The 26,135-nt window shown below is 33.5% G+C and overlaps 1 protein-coding gene across 5 annotated transcripts in view; it reads left to right on the top strand.

The window, feature by feature from the left end:
• NOVA1 (NOVA alternative splicing regulator 1) overlaps nucleotides 1–26,135 on the top strand; it is a 148,091-nt gene that overhangs the window by 54,531 nt on the left and 67,425 nt on the right. For 2 of the 5 annotated variants that reach the window (XM_066188354.1, XM_066188356.1), the window contains 2 exons: nucleotides 1,323–1,407; nucleotides 2,074–2,144. The exons of the other annotated variants lie outside the window; for them this stretch is intronic. The gene's annotated coding sequence lies outside the window, so the exon portion shown is untranslated. The remainder of the gene's footprint in view (nucleotides 1–1,322; nucleotides 1,408–2,073; nucleotides 2,145–26,135) is intronic. 5 annotated transcript variants of the gene reach the window in all.

Genomic DNA, 26,135 nt, shown 5'->3' with positions numbered 1-26,135 from the left:
AGTCACATAATTTTGCCTTTTCTTTTCTTGTTATATGATTTATGATTTTTCAGAATATTTTCCTTGTCTCATGACTAGCTCAGTTTGTATTGCTTTCAATTTTTTTTTTTTTTTTTAGCCTAATGGCTGGACAGTTTCCATCTCTTGCAAAGTTTTGAAATTTGAAGAAGCGTCTAATGAAATTACTGATTGCATATCTGAAAAGAAGATTTACAGAATCAAAATATATGCACAAATATATCTGTAAAATATTTGTGATTCACTTTTGAAAAAGATTATTTTCTGCTTTTTAATTCTCAGATTGTTTTCATGAAGACTCTTTGGATTTGTTTAGACTCTAAAATACAGTCTGTGCTTTCATTTGTAAGTCTAGATGGAACGTAACTAGTGCTGAGAAGAAAATTCCTATTGTAACACTTTAGCTCTTAAATTTTTCACCTTAAAGAGTCAACTGTTCATGTAGTAATCAATAAGTGCTTTTTCTTCATTAACCAAAATACTTAACTTTGACTCAGTGAAATCTCTGTATTTTGCTTTTCTGCAAAATTGTATTAAAATTATTTTGAACAACCACTTAATTTTTTGTGCCTATATATTACAAAACTAAACTAAAAACAAAAGCACTTTAACCAAATCAAAGATTCCAAAGCACATGGTTAAAGCTCTATGAGCTTTATAATGTAAATATTCTTCAGGATATATTTAGTGTTTAATTGTTACATAAGAATCAAGATTGCAGGTACAAATCTAAAAGTTGTTCTAATTTCTGTTTCCCACTTTTGGCAAGGATATATTGTAGGACTTCTGCTATTAATGGATCATCTTCCATTGTGAAATGTAATTTTACCTTGAAGTCCTCTGATGGCAGCTCTGTTTTAATTTCTCTCCCTTTCCTTTGGTATAAATCTTCTATGTCACTATTTTTTAGTGGATGAACAATTATGAGGATGAAAAAAAAGTCAAATGCCTTTGGCGGCATTTACCTAAATCAAAAATACATTGGACGTTCAAGAAGTGTCATTTATCTCTAGCAAGAATATTAAAAACAAAGGTGGCATTTTTTTTCCAACAACTGAACATAGCGTTAGAGTTTTTCTGGTATTCACTAGTTTTCAAAATGAGCTGCAAAGCATATTAGTCCATACATTCCTAAAAACCTTAGCTCTTTTAGAAATTAGGGAACTAGTTCAAACAAGATATGCTTGTTAAAGGAAAGCCAACATATGAGGTCTTATAGTCATTACATAGGCTAAAAAAGCAGATACTTCAGTTTCAGAAATCTGCAGAGCAGTGACATGGCATTCCATTCAATTTTTTACCAGATATCACAGACTGGAAATGTGAGCTTTGGCTGATACTGCTGGGAAGGAGAGTGCGTCAGGCAGCTGTAATTCCCATCCTGTAAAGGTACTGATACTTAAAGTCTCTGTAGTCCAAATTGGTGCATAAAAATACTAAAATGTTGAATTTGGACCTTAGATATATTTTTCAAATTTCTGCCAACTATTCTTAGGTGTTCTGTGGATACATTTGCAATTTTTTGCTCTTTAGGTAAGAGTAAGGAGAACCTACCTATTCCTTACTTTGGAGTTGTTTGCAGGTTGCTTCGTGAAACACTGTCTGTGGAAAACAGTTCTAGTGTTTTCATGGTGTTTGACTAGGAAAATAGGTTTCTGAAGTCAATGGCACCAATTGTTTTAAACCAGGCAAAAATTTTGTTACAGGGACTTGTAAGTCTAGTTGCTCTAAAATCTAGTTTTGGAGCATTTTGAGTCTTGTTGAATTTAAAAAAAAAAAAAAAATCTGGATTTAGTGTGAGTCTTAAAAGTATGGTGTTTCTGAAAGGTATTTCAGTGCAGGGTGGGCTGCAGACAGTTGTTCCAGTGCATTCTTTGACCATTTCTTGCCAGCATCAAGTTTGTCTGCAGTACAAAAACTAAATTTGTTTGTGGTGGAATAAGATTTTTTTTTTTTTTTGTGATATGTCCTTAAGGAATCATAAAGCCTAGACAGTAACTGACATTAACGTGACTCCATGTACTGTAAAACCCATTCCGTTTTATATATTTTCAGGGAGTATGGAGTGGCACAGGAAGGAAATGCCATATCGCTGGAAAATTGCTCTAATTCAGCACAGGATTCTTGTGAGAAATTACTTCTAATATTACATCATCCTATTCTGTTTTTCACAGTTTACAGTCTAATTTCTTCATTTTTTTATACCACTTTTGTTCATATCAGTAACCACATTAAAATACATTTAGCTGATTAAATAGGCTTCCATGAGTGTTAGTGCACATCTGGTACCGCAATAGTTTAGTACTATATATTTTGCCGTATTGTGTTATATGAAGGCTTATGGGTTTGTTAATTAAGTTATTTTTCCTTTTTAATAAGGCCTGCTATTTTATAATGCTACACTTCACTCGCTAACATGAAGTTCAACAAATAAAAATAAGTCTCAGCTGCTTCCACGCTAATGAATATTTCTGACAATAACAAAGCAGCACTTTAGAAGGGGGTAAAAAAATCACTGCCCGTGCAAAAAAAACCAAAAACAAACCCAAACAAACTACCAAAAAAAACCCAAAACAATGAAACAAATAAAAGAAACAGGAACAAGAAAAGGAGAGAAAAAAGGCAATTGGATATTTGCTTCAATTATATAACAAGTTTTTTAAATTTTGGTTTTCTTTTGCTTGAGATTCCTATCTTTCTCTAAGTTATGACTGATTTTCAAACACTATAGCTTGAAGGAAAGTACTTTTTTCTCTACTCTGTAATGTCAAAGCCCCCAGGTTTTTTTTAATTTTATTTTTATAGGTATTGATTTAAGGTCAGGAGTAACACTAACAAAATTCATATTTTCAGGTATAATAGCAATTATATTCTTTAAAACTATCCAAAGTGTAAAAAATTAAGATTAGATTTTCATAATATATTTGAAAAAAATATATGTAACAAAAATATTATCTTTTAATTGGGGAACTGCTTTATACTCCTGGTTTTGGGGGGTTTTTTTAGGTAGTTAGCATTTGTAGATGATTCATTAACTAGGAGGAGCAGAAAGAACTGTGGCCAGCTCTATAAACTTCTATTGAACTCTGCCAAATTATGAATGCAATGTCAGATGGAAGATATCAGTGCATTTTTTTTCTCCTATCTGTAGTCCCCAGAAATAGATTATTTTGTGTTTGGCAAGCATAAGCCTGTTTTTTTTTCTGCATTTTTAATGGATTTTGTACAAAGTAATCCCATATACCCTGTTTGGTATATGGTATATACAAATATTGAGTTAGTTGTATCTTCCTTTTCTTTGAAACTCATTCATTTCAGATTTTGTTCTATTAGTTAGTGACTTCCTCTTGTTAAAATTGTATGACTCTACTATTTTGCTCCCTTTATCTGTTCTTCCTGAACTACATCTGTACACAATTTTTTCACACTCATTTCAGTTACTGAGTACAGCTCTGTAGTCATGATCAACTACAAGAAACTGTTGTCCATTTGTGACTTTGTCTTCATATATCTCATCATTTGGTAGGTTGCCTGCCATCATCTCACTTTAATCTGTGTGCCAGAGATTTGCTTCCTAATACTCTTTATTGACATACATGATCTTACACACAGATTTGGTCAGGAGTGTATTTTTGTTTCTCGCGATGATGCACATATCTAGTGTTCCTGTCTGTGATTCCTAGAACATCTTGTCTTGGCTGTGGTTATCCTATAGATACTCTACTTAGATGAATAAGTAATTTGAAAACTGATCCCAGTTCTCTTCACAGACCCTTCTTACTCATTTTTTGGTTACTGTGAACCACATACCCTTTCTTTTCAAGACTATAATTTGTCTGTCAAATTTTATAGCTGATCTATGACATTTCAGATTGCATGCATCTAAACTTTGCCCTTTGTTTATAAAAATCTTCACATGCTTGTTCTTCTTTACAGGTTACCAAAGTCTTATCTAGGTCCTTAACTTTCATTTCTTCAAAAAGCCACTTTCAAAGTCATTTGTCTAAAAACTTTCTCTGATCACACCACTTGAATTTAATTGCTTTCTAACTCTATATCTTGTGAAATGTTGTCCCTGCTCATCAGTTTTCTATACTTGAATTCCTTTTCCTAGAAGAAATTTTACCATGTTGAACTCACACCTTTTGTTAATAATTAGTTTCCCCAGATTATGTGTGATCCCTTGCATGAAGAAAGCTCTTCTTAAAAACATTTGAGCTTTTGTATTCCTTCCCGGTCCTTTTCATAGAATCTGTCTTGATTGTCAAATTGTAAATGCCAAAGATGGACGAATGCTGTACCTTATGGATTATGAGTTAATACCATTTTCCCTTTCCTGATTTTTAAGGAGTAATTACAAAAATATAAGAACAGGAGATTGAAATATCTGAATAGTTTCTGTCATTATGTATATGTGTTCACTTTTGCTTTAAACACTGATACTTTTCTCTTACTGCTTTAAACACTTTCTTCCATCTCTTTTTCTTCTAGAGTATAGGTCAACATGTTTCCATTAGTATCTGCTGCCATGATGTTCAGTGGTGAGGAAAGTAAGAGGGAAGAGGAAAGAATCTTGATATGAATATCAGCAGCTATTTATAAAACAACATTAAGCTAGAATAAAGTTCTTAAGTTCACCAGTAAAACCGAAGGATGTTATTATTGATGCAAAAAATACTTTTTTTTTTTATAAATTGCAGAATTTTTTCCTGTTACTCTAATTGTGTAGAAGATTTAATGATAAGGATTACTTGATGTATGTAAATTAAATATTGTTATATTGTGCTTGTATAATAGAACGTTTAAGTGCACAGGAAGCACATGATGTATTACTTTTCTAAGGTGCTGATGACATACAAGAAGTATGTTACTCTTCTGAAAGCTATGCTGTGTGGACTTTGAATTTTGTGCATTAATAACTGCCGTGTAATTAAATTATGAAAATACCTGTTCAGCACATAAAATCAGACACTTAATCTTCTTCTCTGTAATAGAGGAAAATTCTCACATTCAAATGTTTTAATTTTAACTTGTTTAATGTATTAGTAATAATAATGAAGGTATTTTCTACCTTTGTTAGTAAAATACTTCAGGCTTAGTGCAGAAACAAATCTATATCTGAATATCAGGTGTGTACATATAGTTTCCATTTTGTATTTTCATACATTACAGTTTAGTTTGCAAGGTCATTATATATAGAATATATTTCTAGAAATGTAGCAACTTGGAGTTTTCATATTGCTGAAGTGTTTCAATATATAGTAACCTCTTTTTCCTTCTGCTGTGTGGCTTATAATAGTTATTTTATGCTGATTTAATGTCTTCCTTGAAAATACTTTCAAGGACATCTTTGATTAGATTGATCAGACTTAATGAATATGTATATGTATTGGACTAAATTGTAGGTTGCATTTAAAAATAAATTCTCCTGTGTGTATCACATTATAGTAGGTTACAATGAAAGACTAGAGCCATCTATTCTAAATGTGCGATTAAGTAACTTTAGCTTAAGTCTGTTTAAAAACTATACAAAAATAAACCCCGTAATGCAGAACTTTATTCACTCTGAAATTTAAAATTAACCTCTTTTACTTACAAAGAGGTATTTTTTTTAAATTATCTTTTTTTTTTTTTTAATTAGAAAAAAGAGGCCTGGACATTAGGGGACAGATATTTTTAATATGAGTTAAATCAAATGTATCTGCTCTGTGAACTTGTTGCTAGTTGATACCTATTAGCACTTTTCTTGAAATTAGAGGAGGGTACATGTGGAAATGTCTTATTAGAAATATTCTGTCTTTAGAATACTGCTTCTAAATAGTATCTTAGTAGCTAAAGAACTTTTCTAGCAGTCTATCTGGTATGATGTAGTGTAGGATGTTAATCATATGTGTTTAACTGACAATCATTGTAGTTTGACTGAAAGAACTCTTCTTCCTTTCTAATGCCTTTGTTCATCCCACTTCAAAATATTTGAAGTACTACGGGAGCACTATCCTGACAGGTGGCATTGTGAAATTACTTTATCAGGTTTCAATAGAGGCTCTGTTTTTTGAAGTTGGCTTTCTAGATGTCATTCCTGAAAGCCAAGTATGACTTTAAAGACTCAAGCATTAAAAAAAGAAAAAAAAAAAAAAAAGAAAAAAAAAAAAAAACTTGCCAAATTTATGATCCTACCCAAATTATCAATTAATTATAAAAGGTACTTATTTTTAAACTAATTATACTCTGAAAAATATTTCTCTGATAAGGTTTTCAATAAGGCTTGATTTGTTATTTATTGAGCAAGTCTCTTCAGGATGACGAGGCTAAGATGGTTTCTCAGCTTGCTTCAGAACCAACAGAAGTAAGAGACAGCAAAAATTCTATTTATTAAATTATTTGCTAAAGATCCAGATCACAGAAATCATACTTGGTCTGTGGACAAGATTTTACTCCACTGGGAAGTCTCACTTTGACTATAGTTCAAGCAGGCATTAACAGTTAAAATGGAAAATTAAGGTGCCAGTTGATCAAGAACAGTTCCGTAGTTGTGAAATGCTGTAATAAATTAAAATTATAAAGATTTTGTGTTGATAAATCCTCCTAGTAGTTTATTGTTATTTAATTAAATAAAACCTTATTTAGTTACTTTCAATTAAAGTGTTTTGTTTGCCATTTTTGAAGTTAGCTTCATTTCTTTTTCTGGTTGCTACAAAATTGGTAATGTAAACAGATTTAGAATATGTTTCACCCAATAGTGAACTGAGATTTTTACAGTAACCATTTGTGAAGTAACAGAATAGTTAAAAATCTTTTTTTATTTACTTGATCATACCATCCAATGCTGCACAGCAAAAAATTAAAACAATTATATAGAATTGTATTTGTTCTATAAAAATCACATCTAACTGCTGGTTTTGTCAGACTTGTAACAGAAGTGAACATGTTTAGATTATGGAGGTTACAGGTTCTTTATTGTAGTTAATTTAACCAATGCATCAGGACCATAAAGAATGAACCAAGAAACATAGGAGGATGTGTGTGAGAAGGCAAAAATTAATCTGTAGATAAGAATGTTAACTACAGGAAAATGCTTTTGAAGTAGTTGGCAAACTAAGGTTTATTGTTTTCAGCAAATAATTTAAATCTAAAATAAACTGTCTGATGACAAAGGTAAACAATTGTTAATATAAGCCAGACTAATGTTTTTATCATTATGTAACACTGGATGGATGTATTTTGTATAGATGACAAAATCTGATAGCAAACGGTTCATAAACTATTAGATATAGAAAATAAAGAATCCACTAACCTTTTAAGTATTGTATATTATCTCATAGATTTGTTTTAACTAGGAATTCCACTAGGAATGGGTATTTTCATGCAAGATTTTATAAAATTTTGTCAATTTTAAAATGGAAATGTTGTTTTCAAGTGTTCTTTAATTGTTTCTCTTTTTTTCTTTCTTTTTTGGGTACTTTTGTAAATTAGTAGCTGTAAATAGAATAGAATATTTTAAGTGCAGACTTTTCGTTATGGCATTCAGATTTTCTTTCAATGGCAATGTACTTGATATAGATTTTATTGAGAAACTAATTCTAATGTATAAATTACCATCATTTATGGATTTTTTAATGAAAATATATTTGTTGTAACCCTTTTTGAGATCATTGCTTTTACATTCACATATTAACTTTGTAGTCATTAAGCTGCATATTTAATACATTTAAAACCCTTTTTGCACATTTGCTTTTAGTTGTCTTCAAGCAGTTACAGCATATTATGTTTTGTGTAATCGTATTTGTGCAAGTGTAGTTATGTTTACCTGTCTACTAACATGATATGGACTTCTAAAAATTCTCATTGTTTCTCTGACAATTGTATCCTATTTTGTTTTCTTGATATATTAAACTTATTTATATTTAAAAATATACTTATATATGTAAAACTTCCTTCAAACCCAGGGTAGCTTAAAAAGTTCTTGCTAGCTGAACAAAAAGAGCCTGAGTCTGGCCTGTGTAAGTGAAATAGCACATGAGTTCTCTCCATTCATACTTTACATTCTCTGTCGTCTGTTACAGAGATGTATCTTGATTCCTCAATTCCATCTTCTTGTGTAATGGCTTAGAAGACATAATGTCTGTCCTGATCAATTTTGCAATGACCTTGTTCTGATTAATGAAATCTGATGTTCGGAATAATTATCCCTTAAATTACACTGATGTGTTGAGTTATGTTTTTAACACGAGGTCTGACAATGTGAAAAATAAAAATTGTATTTCAATAATGGTTTACTCAGGCTGTATAATGACTGCTGCTTTCCCTAAGTAAGAAACCTCAGTATTCAGGAAGGACCATACCATGTGTTGAACCTAAATATCTGTATTTATTGCATATGTGGCAGTAAAGGTTAATGCATAAGCAGATTGTGTCCTGCTGAAATCTCTGATTAAAGTCCTCAGCATCAGTATGAGTTTTTGAAGATTTTCCACTTCAGAAATATGCCCATTACAAGTCCATTTGTGATAAAGTGAAGTGTAAACAAAGGTGACAAAACCTCTGCTACTTAGTAATGAGCCCTTGCAAAAGAACTACCATCCCCCTTTAATGCATTTTTCAACCTTTCTCCATGAAACTTCCTGTATTAAAGAGAGGATGAATCAGTCCATTTCCTGTGCCTTCATGATTTTGGAGATATTTGATATTTAGCCCAAGTAATTTCCAGATTTTGAGAAGTGTAAGTTTACATTAGTTCTTGTAGTAGAAGCCAGCCTATAGCTTAAACTGTGTCTTCTGAATCTTTTCCAGTTGTAATGCTTCATTTGGAGGCAAAGGAAGGGACCACAGTTGAATACAGTTGCCACATACAAACACACATCTATGTCGTCATATGTCATCTCACATGCTTTTCTGGGTTTTATTCCTTTCTTGGAAGTTCTTAACATTTGATTTTCTCTTTGGCTATTAAACCTGAGTCAACTGTTTTATATCGTTGTCCAAAATTTCGCACTTGAATGGGTGAAATAATGGACAGTTCTGAGTTAATTACTTTTTTGTGTGAAATTAGAATTGCTTTTTCTTCTTTGTGCACCACATTTGTGTACATGGAATGACATTTGCTATTCTTTTACCCAGTCACTTCATTCTGAGACCCTTCTGTGGTTCTTCACTATGACATATATCTTCATTGCCTAACAACCATCATCACAATGACAGAACCGTCAGCACTCATGTCTGCTCCCATTTTCCAGTTTTTTTGGCTACATATGCCTATAACAGTATACATGATCTCTTTCTGTTGTGAGAATGGATAATTTGGCTTTTCCCTCTTTAATTCATTCTTCCATGCACGGGCTTTTCTTCTTACTCTGTAGCAGTTCTGTTTCCAAATAAGCTTTTGGAAAGAACATTTTTGAAAACTGTTTAGAAAGGAGATAGTAATTACCATCACATCATTGAATCTTCAAAGTTTAGGAAATAATTTAGAACATTTAGAAAATAACTTACAACATACATATTCAGAACTGTATGATATATTTTTCATATATCTACATTGTGGAGCAGCTTTGTCTTACAATCTGTGTTACTACTATGTAGTGTGGAAGTCTGTATTCAGAAATGGTTCATGTTTTTAGTATAACTTGCATAATTCTGACCTTGTTACCACTACAGTTCAGATTCCATTCAAACCTAACAAAATTCCCTCAAAGTTTTTGCACAGTAATCTTGCAGTCTTTCCTAAAATCATTTTATTAAGTATTGTTTTTCTTTTTATGATCTCATCTTTCCTGGCAATTATTCTACAAAAACTACTTGAGAAAATCTAGAAAATACAGTTCTGTATAATTTCAAAGTAAAGTTCCCTTAAAAAAATTAATTTTTAAATTTAAATACTGAAAGTAAGTACATAAATACTTCTATATTATAAAATAAATCCTGGAAAAATAAAGATTTCTTTTGTGCATAAGGATAAATATTCTTTCTATAGTATCTGGTAAAGCTGTTGTAATAACCTTTTAAAATACCTTTTTCCAGCAAAACAATTATTTTACTGTTTGCATATAATTTATTATTTTTTCCCTTTTTTTTTTAAAGCCATATAATTTATTCACTAATTCTAATGCTAATTAGAGAACTTGTTTGGCTTATAATCCTAATGATTTCTATATGTTTTTATTATGTTACTGTAGCTGTAGCTCGTTGAAACTTCTCTTTGGACTCTTCTAAGTATTAAGGCTTTTTACTTTTTTGTGTATTGTGTGTGTATGACAAATTTGCCAAAATAAACCTTTGTATTTGGGAAATAGCATACAGTTTAGAATATTCTACTTTTTCTAATACCTGCCGTGCCAATGTTTCTTTATACTGTATTTCCACATTAAGAAAATGCTTCATTGACACTGACACCCAGGTTTGTTATCAGAAAAGTTACAACTTATTTATAATCTGTTGTTGCCTTAAAAGTAACTTAGATTCGAGGCTTTACCTTGCACTTGTCTACACTGAGTTTTATCTTTGTCTTCTGATTAAATGCCTTTGTATTGATTTATACGTCCTTCTTCACAACAGTAATCTAAAAACCAGGAGATGTCAAAACATTTAAAATTATTCCTGGATGACTTTCAGCCTTATATTTGCACAGCTAAAAAAGGGAAGATTTATAGCCTGAGTTCCTAGTAATAATCAGGTTCACTTTCACAAATCACATTTGTATAGATGCTATGAGAAAAATCTTTGCCCTGTAGATGAGGGAGAAGTTATATCAGAATACGGCAAGAAGGACTGCTGAAGTACACTGAATTTCCTTTAGAAAAAGTAGGGATGATGGCGCAACAAAAACTAAATCCAAGCAAGAACAAAATTAAATACAATAAGTTAAGAAAACTCTGAACCCGAGTTTTAGAATAATTCAGTTTGGGAGGGGTATCAGAAGATCTCTAGTCCAAATTCTTCCTTCAGGCAGGGTCAACTGTGTAGGCAAACAAGATTGCTGATGGATTTATCTGACTGTGCAGCTTTTCTGCAACATTTTCTAGTGCAAGAGAGTCCTCCATAGGTGAAGGTTTTTCCTTAAGTCTAAATAGAAGCTCTTGTTTCAATGATGTCCCCCCAACATACATCACTGGGAAGATCATAAGTTAATCTCCTTTATGACTTTATTGGTATTAAGGACCCTTTTTGGGGTCCTTCTGAAGATGGTTGTTCTCCAGCCTTGATGGAAGAGGCCAAGTTGCTTCAACTTCCCCTTTTAAGGGCAAGTACTTCATAACCTTACCTGCCTTAGTGGCACCCCAATGAACTTCCTTTAGTTTATCAACACCTTTGTTTTACTGGAGGACCCAAATCTGTACTCAGAACTCTAAAAGCACTCTAACAGCTGCCAGATAAGGAGGGAAAATTGTTTTTACAACTCTGCTCCAGACATTACCCTTTGTCAATATAGTTGAACTGAAGCACAAAGAGCATTGATTAAGCCTAAAACAGGGACTATTGAAATACTTTTTTTTTTTAATTTATGAATGTAAATCTGTCATTTCTAATAGTTAAAAAATTACAGAATCAGATGTCTACCTAAGATTCATGCCGGTTAATATCTGTAAGGTAGGGGCATCGCAAATTGTTGGAAGGAAAATTCTAAACATAAAACAAAAGAGGATACGGGGGCATTCAAAAACTTGTCAGTTTTAATAAAACCTGTGTACCCTGTCTAGTCAATGTAGATGTTTAACTATGTGCCTTGAATTTTTTGCTATTATTTCCTGTCAGCTCAAACGAGTTCTTAAATATTTGCAAAGTTGGTACTTGTTTATTGCCATATTAGGCTGTGCTGGTGAATTAGGATGAACCTGTTGTCCTGGATGTAAAAGCTGAGTGAACTCTGAGTTATGTTCATAATAGTTGTGGCTGTATGTGTTTGTTTGTTTGTTTTTTCTGTTTTTTAATGTGTATGCATTCAAGAAATGTGTGTGTATGCATTGAAGAAATAGGCCTAAAAATGCACCTACTTTAATGCTAGCATTACTACTTCATCTCAAAGTAGCTGCTATTACTTATATTTCTAGTCCTTCATCCAAGTGTCAGTTTGTAGGTCTGTTTGGATCTTGTTCTTCCTGTGTATGTGCAATTCTCTGTGGTATCTGTGTGCAAAAACCTTTAATACTTTTATTTTTCTTATCTGCAAATATTTGATTTTGGGGTATTGTTACTGTACTATGGAAGAAGCAAACCATCTCTTTTCATGCTTTTCCAGCACATAGCGTGGTGGTTTCTCTTCTAAACCAAGGTCCTGATTCTGAAAATCAGTAGTAATTAATCAGAATTCATGACTTGAAGTAGTGTAACAAAAAGTGTTTAGTGGTAGGGGCAGCATGTTAATATATTAGAGGAAATCTTGAGCATTTTATATAGAAATGCCCTAGTAGTCATGGTTGTATGAATCAAAAAAAATTATAATTACGTTCTGGGAGGGGATGAGGTATCTACAGTTTTCATTTAGGGAGAAAGTTGTGTCTTGATTTCCATTATTTTGATGCTTAACAAAAGTATTTGCTTTTTTTACTGTAATTTTTTAGTTTTGTTCTGGTCCACAATTTTCTTAAAAAAAAAAAGCATCGTCAAGCCTTTTTCCAGATACAGCAGATGATCACTATTTTTTTTATGTCAACCAGGAATGCTTTTTTAATTTATTATATCCAAAGGATGTGTTTAGCTTTTAGACTTTAATAGAAACAAATATCAATAAGGAGAAGAAATATTGCAATCCTAAGAAAGGAAGGAAAAGTAATAAACATAATTATGACAGTTTAAAAGTGACATTTCGGAAAGAAAGGAAAGCTTTTCTGGGCCTTCAAATTCATTATTAGTAGAATTATTTTATTTTTTTCATAGCATGGCTTTCAGAAGTCTTAATTTTCACACCAAATAGCATTCCAAAAGTGGGAAAGGAAATCTATGATCCCAAGAGCTAAGATGCTATGACAGTGTGGGGGGAGGGAATCTATTATGGAGATCTTGTGGATAATTTATTAGAGAATTGAAGGCCTATTTAAATACCTAAAGAAAGCAAAAATACTTATTAAATTGGGGGTTCTGAAATAAAAGGAGTTGCTATTTTTCTTTTGGAATAATAGTAGTGATCCTTCGTGAAAGTTCCCAAGAAAAAAGTTAAAATAGTTAAGACCACTGACCTATAAGCTGATGCTGCATGTGTCTTTTCCTAAAGGCACAACCTGAATATGTGGACCTCCAAAGAAGGTGATGTGAACAAAGATGACTCTGAGAATCTCAGCTCATAATGAACTGCTGAGATAATCCCCTTTCCAGTTATAAAAAAAGAAAGTGGGGGATGGAGTGGATGAGGAGAAAAAGTTTGTCTTTGGCTGTGTCTGCAAATTTGAGCATGCCCAAGTGTGTCCTTGGGCACTGAACTGTGTGGCTTTGCTACTGGAACTTGTAGTCTTTCCTGTGACAGAGCGTTCTGTTCCATTGTCAGCCCCCCCTGAACAATTTAAGGCATGGCTCAGCTGTCAGGGCATTACAAGGGTTTTATCCAGTAGCCAATTTGAAAAATCCTCTCCTTCCTGGCTGGGGTCCCCAGCACAAGGACATAAATTTGTTCAAGGAAGTCCAGAGAAGGGCCGTAAAGATGATCTGAGGGCTGGAGTACTTCTGTGAGAAAATGCTGGAGAGTTGGGGTTGTTTAGCCTGGAGAAGAGAAGGCTCAGGATAACCCTGTTGTGCCCTTTCAGTACCTAAATGGGGCTACAAGAAAGCCACAGAGGGACTTTTTACAAGAGAATATAGTGACAGGACAAGGGGCAAATTTTTCAAACTGCAAGGGAACAGGTTTAGGCTTGATACTAAGAAGAAATTCTTTTCTGTGGGGATAGTGAGGCACTGGTGCAGGTTGCCCAGAGAAGTGATGCATGCTCCATTCATGGATGTGTTCAAGGCCTGGTTGGATGGGGCATTGTGGAAGGTGTCCTTGCCCAAGACAGGGAGTTTGGAACTAGATGATCTTTAAATCCCTTTCCAACCCAACCTTTTATGTGATTCTTTGTCATGCTTTTTTAAATGAAAACAACCAACTAACTAACTGAGAATGCTGGTCCTTGCCGGCTGATCTTGATGACCAAGAATTGTCATAGTTGAGGCTATGAACTTCATATTTATAAATTTTGTCTGAGATTTTTTTTATCTCTGTTTATCAGTTCTGAAGAGGGAATAGTTCAGGTGTATATGTGTTGTTAAATATATGCTTAGTCTGTTATCAGACTTACGGGTGGTACATATACCAGTAAAAATATTCTCTCCTTTACTTATGTAGGTGTTCCCATGGCTAACGGAAAATTTGTCATTTTTTGAGGAACATTTCAGCTATGATGCTGAACAAGTCTGTGATAGGTTTGGGAACTTTATTTATCCAGATCTCATGAACATTTCTTTTTTGATTTCGTGATTACAGCCTTGAAATTTTCTGTAGATGATGTGGTACACTGAGCTTTCAAGAGGTCGGTAGTTGGTCTGAAAGGTGGTAGTTAGTATGAAAATTCTTACTGATCTGATTTCCATATACATTATGCCTCTTTGTTTTAGTGTTATCCAAGTAATAATGTTCACCAGAGCCCATCACAAAAAAATGGAAAATGTTTATAAATTGAAGTTACACATCATAAATATTTTTTTTTACAGTGAAGATATTCTGTGTTTGTTTATTGCCTTGTGGTTATTTTGGTCGAAACAACTTTTCCATAGCCAGTCTGACCTGGTTTTTTTTCTATAATCTATGTGTCTTAGGAGTGTTTCTTTTCATGGTTGATACCTTTGGAGTATCAGGAACTGAGCCAGTTTACTGGAGTTTATTTCAACATTTGCTTCTTAGAATTCTGTTGTCAAATTTTCAGAGGCTGTTGTAACATTAATTTGCATACTTCAAGTTTGGGTTCCCCCCCCCCCCCCCCCCCCATGAAAATCCTATTGTTATTGTTTATTAAAATCGTCCCTACAGACATTAAGCTCTCACCTGGCATCCAGTGAGACTTAAATAATAATTTATCTTCCTCACTGCTACATAGGATCCTTTTCAAAGTTTATGCTTCAAGTAACATTTTTGATTTTCAATGGATTTTGAAAACTTGCTAAAGCATTTTTGAGAAAAATAAAAAAAAAATAGAATAACTTTACTAATTTATGCCTTTCAAAAATGTCCATTCAAGGAAGCTGAATCTATTTTTATGTACACCCAGACTTGAGAATTGATAACACTACATCGTCTGTTGTTATTTCTCTAAGGACAAAAAGAATGCAACACACTGCTTCCAGTTTTTCCAGTGCTCTTTTGTCTAAAATGATCTGCAGCAAGTCCTTTGTCAGAAAAAATAATGGATATGCTATCATCAGGTGTGTCTTCTGTATTTGTAACAGCTTAAAAAACAGCTAAAATGATTCAGAATGTCTTCAGTCTGCTTGTCCTTTAAGAGGAACCTCAAATCACTCACAATATTACTTGTGACAGCTTCTGAATTTTCCAGAACATGTCATACTGTGGTGGTAACTGTGATCTCAATACTGAGTTCCAGACCTCGTCTTTACTGGAGAGATAGCAATCTTGGTAACACTAAGCTTATTTTTCACAGTAAAATCTATGTGCTTCATTTTTCACAATGAGTTGACTTATTCATCAGAATCTGAAGCTGAAGAACCATTAGAGCATGTAATCTTCTAAACACAAGCCTTCCAAGACTAAAAATAATGTAGATGTAATTTAAAGCTCTACTATTTATATGTCACTACTGACAGGAGTTGTGTTGGGACATTCAACAATTTCTGTCTGGGCAAATTGGATTTTCCATTAAAAAAGAGACAGGTTCGTTTTGGTGACACTATGACTTCTAAAGTGTAATTCACTAGCATGTGGTCAGGGCAAAAGAGATTTGTCAAGACTGAAGAAGGAAGCTGTAACATTATTCTTCAGTTCTATGAAAACGTTAAATTACACTCTTCAAAATTGAAATGGTTTCTCATTCATACCTAACCCTTGCTTTGTTTTGAATACTTTGATTCTCTGTGTATTAACCTTGCACAATGTCCTGTAAAATGCAATATATGTGTATCTTGGCTAGTGTTATACTGTCTCATTTTCTTTTCTTCTGTAGAAATTCCTCTAATGTTTGTTAAATATTCTTTTACCTGTTTTTGAGTAGTAGAGTGTGGAAAATTGTTTGGGAGTTTTAGAACCTTTGCTAAATTAATCTCTATACTCCAAATCACACTATTCAAGAATAGTCTAAACCTGTAATAGCTGAAGGGACATACCACCCAAGGAGTCTTTGTGCTGTGGTAGATGCATTTTGTAAGTTTAAGCATTATGACTATTCTAAGAAAACATTCTCTTCCATAAATGCTCTTTCCTGCCAATATTCACTTTTTAGTATGGAAAGCTATGTAGCTTGCTACCATTTCTAGTGTGTTGTGTAATAAGAACACTGAATGAGGAATTAGATGAAAGATAAATAATATAATCTGTTTTCTCCTGAAATCTAACTGTTGATCTGGATTTCCTATAATCTTCATTGTCTGGAGAACACATAATTTTGTTCTTGCTCCAACTGAGAAATGGCTGGGTAACATATTGTACTCTTTTTATTCCTATTCAAGGCAGTGAAGCATGTTTAAGTCAGGGAACTAGTTTCTGACAGATTTCAAGGTACGCTTTTAGACTGCTTTACTGGTCCATACTTAAATGTATAACATCATCCTGAAAGAAAATCAGGAGAAACTCAAACTCTTTTGCCCAATTTTCTCTTGGCTAATATTGTTTTGCCTAATTTTCTCTGTTATTTACATATTTGGTTGTTAATATTTTGCATGTGTGATTTCTTTAAATATATTAATATTTTGTCAGAAAAACGTAGTTTCTCTTTCAGTTCAGTTCTGTGTTTTGTAACTGCTACTCCAGGAACTCTCATGGCTAAAGACTTCAAATGTCATTGTCTAACTGCTTATCCTAATTTCTGCATGTTTTCACTTGTCCAGTTGAGTAGGTCATGTAGATCTTATATTCAGCTACTCAGATTCCATGTAATCCCATTCTTTCTGAAGAAAAGTCAGGTCTGTGATTTTCTTTACCAGCTCTTGAGAAAAAAAGGCATACAAGCATAGGATATTTGTGTTGTAAATCCAAGTTTTATTTTCATCATTAGTGACACAGTTATGCAGATGTGTTTCTGAACTTTACAAACATTTTTTCTTTTCGCTAGTTATTTATTGTTTGTCTATGTAGTACGTTTAGAAATACTTGGGTTCTACAAGAGGACACTTCAGCATCCCACAGCTGTTTTTATAGAAAAGGATGAGAACCAATTTGTACATGAGTTGAATAGTAATGAATTCCTTATGTTTCTGTGTTCACATTCTCCTTATTCATAATTTATTCTCGGTGTCCTATTGCAAAATAGTGTTACAAATGAGAGTTTGCCATTCTTGACAAGTCATAAATGGGATTATACCCTCCCCAGCTGATTATTTGTCACTGAGATGCCACCTTCACGACCTTTCTGGACACATCTTCTCTGTTGATATTTCAGATACTTATGCACTGAACTGCCCAAGTATCTCTTAAGTATGATTTCCTATGGTTAGTTGTAGGGAAGGAGATCTAGCAAATATCAAGAAAACTGCCACTCTAATTTTTGGTATCTGTTTTTATGGCCAAGGTTCTATCTCTATGCAAAGTCCTCTAATGGCTCTAAGTTTTTTGTTTGTCAGCAACTAGTAAAAGAAAACCCCAGTGGGGCAGTAGGGCTGGTGTTTATGGTAAGCTACTTCTGTAATTTAAGGAAATTCTTGAGATGTCATCTTGAAATTAAGCATAGAACTTTATTCGGAGTGAGGAGTGAAGTCTTATGCAGGATTTGTAACTTGAAGAACATGTGCTCATGTATGGTTGTTTTCTTCTTTGCCTTAGGAAAGACAACATTCCTCTGTGGTTTGTAATAAAACGTTTGTGAATGAGAAACTATTATTTCCAGTACATGATGATGTGTTCCTATAAACAAAACTCAGTGCGAAAACCAAACAAATTGTGTAGTGGAAACCGCTAAAATTGACTTTTGGAACACTAGTCAGAGTCATAATATTAAAAGTTTGTTTATATTGCTGTGTGATTACAGTATTGATTTGATTTTTAAAGGCTATGTTGTTGGCATTGTTGGTGATAACCACAAAAGGTTAATTTCATTCTGATTCTTTAACACTGTTTCCTACTTTGTAACAGAGCCATGTTGAGAGAGTTTAAACTCTGCTACTCAGCATAGTCTGATCTTAACACACTCACCAGTCTGCTTTTGTGTCTTCTGGCTCCAGACTGCAAGTGATTATTTGGGGGCACAATCACATCAAAGAGAATACTTAAAGAGGAATTTCCTCTAAAACATCTGTAAATGTGATAATGATTTCCTTTTAGATACCAGTAGTTTGCATTCTGTTTCCAGAAATATAAAATTTATGAAAAATAACCCCGAAACTCTTCAGACCATAAAAACCCCAGAGAAATGTTTTTAGTAGATTTTTTTTTCTCCAAGTTTGTTTGTTACACTTTTTCTGAATAATCTTGCTATTAAAACAGAATCATGTGGTTTTTGAATATGAAATTAAATGTATTTTTCTACACTGAAAATGGGCTGCAAAATATTTTGAAAGATAAAGTAACATGGGCTCATGTTTTCCGTTGTAACTACTGTCAGTGAAAGAATGGTATTTTTCTACAGCTTTGATTATATTCTTAAAAACAATTGTTGGAAATTCTGTGTGTCTACAACTTCCAGAAGAACTTCAATTAGAATATATTGTTTTAATTTATATATTTAAAAAAAAAAAGCCTGGAGTGGCTTTTATGCATAGTCATTTAATAAAATGTTTCATATTTCATAAAACAATATAAATGCTTTTATATCTCTCTTTGTAGCCTTCTTGATAGATCAAAGCATTTGGCATAGGCCAAAACCTGTTAAACCTTTTCTGTTTATGGTATAAATTAAAACACTCTGGAGTGTGGTTTGGCCTAAGTCTGATTTATTGCTTTGCTTGGCACTGCATCAGGCTGGTTGTGGTTTTCCATTTGTGTTTCCAGTAGAGTCTTCATGTGTTTTGATTTCAAATACTTGCATAGCAACTTTATCTGGATAGTAATAACTTTCTTTGTTAAGGCTTCATTATAACATAGAGATCAGGCTTTTGTGAGTCTATTGGTTCTGTTCAAATTAAACTGAGCTATATCTATGCATGCAAATGATCCATTTGTGTACTATAATTTTGAAATTAATTTTAGATTCTCTAGCAACTTTTTGTTTAGTGAAGACATTTTCCAGATCAAATCAATACTAGAAGAATCTGCAGTGAGAATTGTGATCAGGATTTCCTATGGATAAATCTTCTTTTTTGTTGACAAAAAGTAGGATGAAAGCAAGAGTGTACTAGATTTTGTCTCTTTTGTGTAAATTTCAGCCATGGCTATAATGAATGTTTCATTTATGCTCAGCTTTAAAATGTGCAATCTTTAGCTGATTTAATTTTTTCACCTGATCTTATTGCTACCATATTTAAATCAGGGTTGTGAATAGTATTTCCTCCCACCAAAACTGGCAGATCTTGGCAGACTTTTTTATTTACTTGGACAAAACAAAACAACCTATTACAATTTTATACGCCTATATGTGTGTTTGTGCAAATGAGGGCATCTCTAGTAAGTTGGATCATTCTATGACGTTTTTCCAATTTTTTTTTTTTTTTTTTTTTTTTTACTAATAGTTTTATTGAACCTCTTAGACAAGGTAATTACCATGGGTATATAATATTAAACTAAGAATGAGAAAATTGTACAGTTATCTCTAAGGGGGAATGTTATCCTGGTATATGAGCTGGTTGTATTTTTCAGTACTCCTGACTCACCCATTGATTTATTATAAAATTGCTAGGGTTACATGGGTTGCTTCACGGTGGGAATATATGATATGAAGGTTTCACACAAACACTTTCAACATAAGTACACACACAAAAAAATTATACTGCATTAAATTAAGAAGCATTTAACTTAAACTGAATCTCTTAGGACAGTGGTTGTGGGGTTTATATCTGGTCGTCTTATTAAGCGTAGCGATTAACAGTCTGTAGTTAGAAATACTGTTTAATGCAGAGTCCACTGAACTCATTAGAAGAGTTCTGTTTTGGATTATGCCTTTAGCAGTGCTTATCCATTCAAACACCCCGTACAATTTAATCTAAGTGGAGAAATACTGATGTTTGGGGATTTGTTGACATGAATCAATAAAAAGAGGCTCTGAACAGAGAGTACCATTCCTTGACCTGTTTCATGAAAATATTTTACATCGCTTGTTCACATTGTTCTAGTCCCAGAGCAGGTTATCCCAAAGACAGTTGTGAAAAAATCAGCCACACTGAATTGTCAATTTAAATTGTAAGCAAAATACAGATTGATTGTGGAGTAGGTGGGAAGATGAGACAAAAAAATATGAGAAGTTTATTTTAGATAGCTATTTAGGCAAAAATTAGCTATGACAGATGTCATAAAACTGCACATCAGATACTGAAAATTGTGGTAACACAGATATATTAATGTGAGTTATTAATTTTTTGGTCTTTTAACTGTAAGTCCTTTAAAAACATAAAAGAACAAAAATTGGAAGAAATATACAGGTGCTCATAGGATAAGAAAATTAGTGAGTGTTCACGTCTGAGAGTAAAAGGCCAGGATGGTAATGCAAAACAAATTACATGGTGAAAATATTTCATTTGGTCCATAAAAAAAGGGAAGGAAACTACCACAGAAAAACTAAACTCAACAAGGTTGGGAAAGGGCTAAGAATAAGAAACTGAAGAAGTAGAAGCAGCATGTAAATGGATGTAAAAGTGACCAAGAGAATAAAAGTTAAGAAAATGAGACAGCTGATTCAGAAATACAGCAAGGGAATGCAGATATTCAAAATTACTTTGAATACATTGAGAAGAAAATATTGCATGTTTGAAATGTTACACAGAAATACTGAAATGTAAGTGCTTTCTGGATATGTGAGTTAAACGTATGTCCACAGTATCTGTTTGCCCAGAAAAATAGAAAGGGAAAAGCAAAAAATAAAGTAGTTATTTTTCTATTTTATTTTTAATAATATATCACTGTACAGTTAATCAATTTATAATAAATTCATTTTATAAGTGACAGGTGCATTTTTATGCTATGGAAAAATAATTCCAGCGAGTTGAAAGTCACATTACAGGGACTCTTTTACCTGACTATTAAAAAAACATAAATGATTCATCAAAATGAACTATTGCCTTCCCCTCCCCCAGATTTTCATTTTTTATTCCTCCCTCTTCCCATATGATAATGTATTTAAATGGCAATTGCAATTTACAGTAGGTTTAGTTCTTGTACAAGTGATGGCCTTTTTTTGATATATTCACCTTTATTTAACCAAGTAGCTGATTCTGAAATTAACAAGGTCTGATTTTGTTTGTAAAAAAGACAGCGCTGAAATGGGTGGTCTGCTGTAGCTGATCTGGCTTCAGCAGGGGCTTGGATCAGGTGATCTCCAGAGGACCCTTGCCACTTTTTGTGATTCTCTGAAACACTTGCATGTTGTGAGAGACAAACTGCTATAAATAGAAACAGATGCATGATGAACATCTGTTTCCAACAGAGTGTTTAGCAGTTGCACAGTAATTACAAGTCCTGTAGTTCTGCATATTTTGAATTTGTTTTCGTATTTTTCCCACCTTGGAGAAGTAGCTTGCACACTGAGTGGTTTAGGTTTTCTGGGGTTTTGTTTGTGTGTTTGGGGTTTTTTTTTTTCGTTTTGTTTATTTTTGGTTTTTTGGGGTAGGGTTTGGGTTGTTTTTTTAGTGGGGCGATTCATTTGAAGAATGTGTAACGTGTACTCATGTAAGTAAATATTTGAAAGACTGACAACATTAATGAGTTAGCCTTGCCAGTATTTTTTTCTTCACTGCTGAGAAACAGTGGTATTTTTTCTAGTTTTTTATCATACTTTTGTGCTTCTTGTTTCCATGGTAACTTTTTTCTTGCACTGTGCTTCTAAAGAACCAGAGGGTTTCTGTGAGGGCTTTTTCATTATTTATTTAATTGCATGAAAACCTTACTGAATATGCTGTTCTGTAAAAATCCTCAAAAATTCTCAAATCATGTATATATCTCAAGTGCAAATGTAGCTTTTAACGATTAAGGCATTATAGTTTTATCTTCCCACCTTTTTAGCAATCATCCAGTCTTCATTCCTTCATATTCAGCATACTTTTAAAAAATTGTCTTTATCTACTTATTCTGCAATATTCCTATATTGCATTCTATGGTGTCAGAGTAATTTAAAGCTGTTGAAGACAATGTGCAAATGATTGCAGTCATCTCTAATAATAATATTTCCCTACAAATCAGGCTAAGTGCAACACTGAGCATGCACAGTAAGTTAGAATTTATTGCTTTTTTCTCAAGTTCTAAAAGGCTAATATTCTATCTACTGTCAAGAGTCAGACTAAAGCATACTACTAAAATTGCATATTCCTAGTGCATCACTGGAATATACTGCAAACCAGAGAGTTTTCCTTCTGGGCTATTGCAAGATCTTTCTTGAACAGTTACATTTTATCTTTTCAAGCGAGAATTTTAATGATGCACTATGTATGAATGAGATTCACTCAGCTCGGAGAATAAATAAGGTAGCAAATAGTTGTTATATCTTTCTTCTCTTTCAGGTAGGTGAGACATTGAGTGAGTTCAAGTGGGGCTGGTTAAAATAGTAATTAACACTTCATCTTTCTGTAGAGAGAAACAAAGAACGCGTAAATTAAGGAACTGAAACTGAGGTTTTTGTCCCTAGAGGCTTAATGGTGTGGTTTCATGGTCCTCTGATGTTAATTTAAATGTCACTGCCAAAAAGGTAGTCTTGCCTGAAGCCATGTATTTCAGTCCTTTCTTTGCATCATCAGTAGCATCTGTCCAGCTTTGCAGCGGGTCTCTTCAACTCACTCATCCATTTGAAAATGATTTTTTTAAGTGCGTTAGGAGGATTAGTTTGCAAGCTGATCACTGAGATTATTTAATTCACTGTGCAGGCAAAGGAGTACTTGTGCTGGTGTAAAAGATGTAGCCAAAACACCTGCTATGAGCAGAAAAAAGAGGCATGTTCCCCACATAGATATGCAGGTTACTGATCCACTCCATCCCTAGCTTTTCCTATCTGTTTCCTGGGAAATATTTTATTTTCAGAGCAATTTAATACCATATAGTTGTTGTCTATGTTCCACCTCCACCCCTCACCCCATCTTCAACTGCACCCCCATATATAAGATACAATTCAGCAATCTAGTCTTAATTTTCTTTTTCTTTTATGACAGAAAGAAATAAATTTGAGTACTTAATATAGGGGCCAAATACAGGTGGAGGCAGAACCATGTTAGAAAAAAACAAGCAGAAAAGGAACCTACCTCCTTATTCACTGTAGGTTATAGGGTGGATTTTTTTTTTTTTTTTCTGCTTGTATTTCTTTCCACTCCAATCATTTCAAATGCAGACCATTTTGGAACTGAAAAGAAACAATTGCCTTCTTCCATCAGAAGGTTCCTTCTGAAACAAAGTATAACAGGCAAAATTCCTTCCTGTTACCATAACTATTCCAGGAAAATGTAATATGCCAAACATGCATTAAACTGAAAATTTCTGCCATGTGTACTTGGGGAGGAATTACACTAACACGCCCAACAGAAAACGCAGAAGCAATACCTATTGCAGGATAGTTTTTAATTCTGGTGGGCAGCATGAAAGTTCAAATATTTTAAAATTTTACAGATGCAGCAGAATGATTAAGCCTATAAGATGCAAAACTTGCAGTTGGAAACCTGAATTTACATGTTTTGCAGCTGTGCATAGATACTGCAATGCCCTGTTTTCTGTTAGAAGGTAAAAGTGAGTGGGACTAAAATTAGGAAAATAATGCACTTGTCAGTGGGAGTCATAGTTAAAATCTAGTGCATGATACTTCAGAGATTCTGGACCAAGTTTTTAGTAACATGGGTTGACTTTTCTGGTTTTGAGTTTTGTTGTCTAGTAAGTGCAGCAAGCATTTGCTATTGCAGCCAGTGATTAAAATGGCCTGCTACATGAGCATATAAAAGCTGCTTTAAGAAATTTTAACTTGAATTTTCATTGCAAAAAGTTAAAGCTGTATTAAAATATTTTTTAATGCAACAGCTATTAATGGAGATTTATTAGAACTTCTGTAGTACATCCATAGAAGTGTGAATTAATAGCGAGATTAATGTTTTGGGGGATTTTTCATTAATTTGGTTTTCCTCTTGCTTTATAGTTACCTAGCATTAATTCCAGTAGGAGTTGATTGTGTATAGTCAGGAAAACACACAATTACCCTGTTTACCAGTATGTAACAAACTCTGTGGTAACATTTGCTTCTAAAGTTTATTTCTGATCATCCTGACTTTAGCTGCTTGCCTTGGAACAGGAAAAGGGGAAATCTAGGCAGGAAACTAGAACAAAGAACCTTGCAGTGACCAAAAATAAAATTCCATCTGAATACACGTTGGAGGAGGGAGTGGTTTGCTATGTTAAGTTTTTTCTGCAGTTATTGGTGTTTTGGCTTATTTAGTCTGTGTGACATCTAAGATTGCCTAGGATTTTGTGTTGAGAATTTTTTCATCTGTCATTTTGTATCCTTGCCATTTAGATTAGATATCTCCTTCTTTTAAAATAAACTTGTGTAGGTTAACATAACATTTTAAAAAAACTTCTAAATGGAGATACGGCAGAGGTTGAATACGTTTAGACCTGCTGCATGATCATTGCTGAGATGCTGCTAGAGGACTTGCAGGCTGTGGGAATCCTTGAGGAGCAGCAGAATTGCTGTGCAGGTGGTGGGAAAAGATTAGTGCTTTGTTGCACAAACAGGAAACAGGGTTTCAAAAGCGGGAAACAAGTCCTGAGCTGTGATAAACATAATTGCTGCTTCTCCTAGAACTGCTGAGCTTCCACTTATGCTCGTCACCATTAGGATGAAGTTGCATGTCTGTGGGCTGTGTTCTGAAAGAAAATGTGACAGAACAGCTGTGTACATGTTGTTGCACAGTTTCTCGACACATGAAAGGCTAGACAGTCTATTCTAATACCAAACAGAATAATGGAAGTACCTCAGAAGTACTGAGTATGTAGAGACTTCTTGCTATTGTTACAATGGGAAGTGGATTGGAATAGGGCCTACACCACTGATTTATAAAAGTGTCTTCGTATCATAGCTCTAAAGGTACAAAATATCTTTTTATTTGGAAAAATAAGATGTTATGCTTTTGAATGAAATAATTTTCTATATTTACTCAATAAAAAAATCTAGCAATAATGAATTTCAGTTCTGTTCAATCAACATCACAGCATAATTGCCATAATCCATTACTCTCTTTCTTTATGGACCTCAGTCTAAGACAAATTTAACCAACTCCTACTAAAAAAATTTCAGTGCAGAGCTGGAATGGGAGTACAAGCAGTGTTTGCCAATAGTGAGGATGTAGCTGTGAGGAAAAGGCAGGACTTCCTGGGGGAAGGTCATTTCCTTTTCCTATGTAATCAACAGAAATGTTAGAAGAGCAGTTGTGAATTGTGACAAACAGGCTTTTAGAAACTGAGTTCTGAATTGAGCTGCTTTGTTAAAACCTACACATTACCTTGTAGATTTTAATATATTGGTTGTGTATTTTGCTTTTTGATGCCAAGAAAGATATTGAAATATTTGCATATGCCGAGATGGTTACATATTTGTGGTGTCTCGATTTTAGATGAAGTTTGGTAATTATCATCATGTAAGTCAGTCCTCAATCAGTAGATACTTGATGAATTTGAAGAAATTAACAGAAAGTTCATTAGTTGAAGGCATTTTTCACGTTTGGTGAAGTTGCATAGAAAAGTATAAATAGCTGTAAAATCTAAATGTTGGAATCTAAAATGACAGATTAGGCATTCATTGGTTTTATAGTTTTGGGGAATTTTGCCTTAAAATTGTCATGAAAATTCAACCCCCATGAAATTCTAAAATTATATCTATTAT

Source organism: Chamaea fasciata, unplaced genomic scaffold (assembly GCF_029207755.1).
Source record: "Chamaea fasciata isolate MVZ Bird 193981 ecotype frontalis unplaced genomic scaffold, bChaFas1.0.hap1 SCAF_7, whole genome shotgun sequence".
In the NCBI taxonomy this organism is placed as follows: domain Eukaryota; kingdom Metazoa; phylum Chordata; class Aves; order Passeriformes; family Sylviidae; genus Chamaea; species Chamaea fasciata.
The sequence above is the reverse complement of the archived record's forward strand: the minus strand, read 5'-3'. Positions and strand labels throughout refer to the sequence as shown.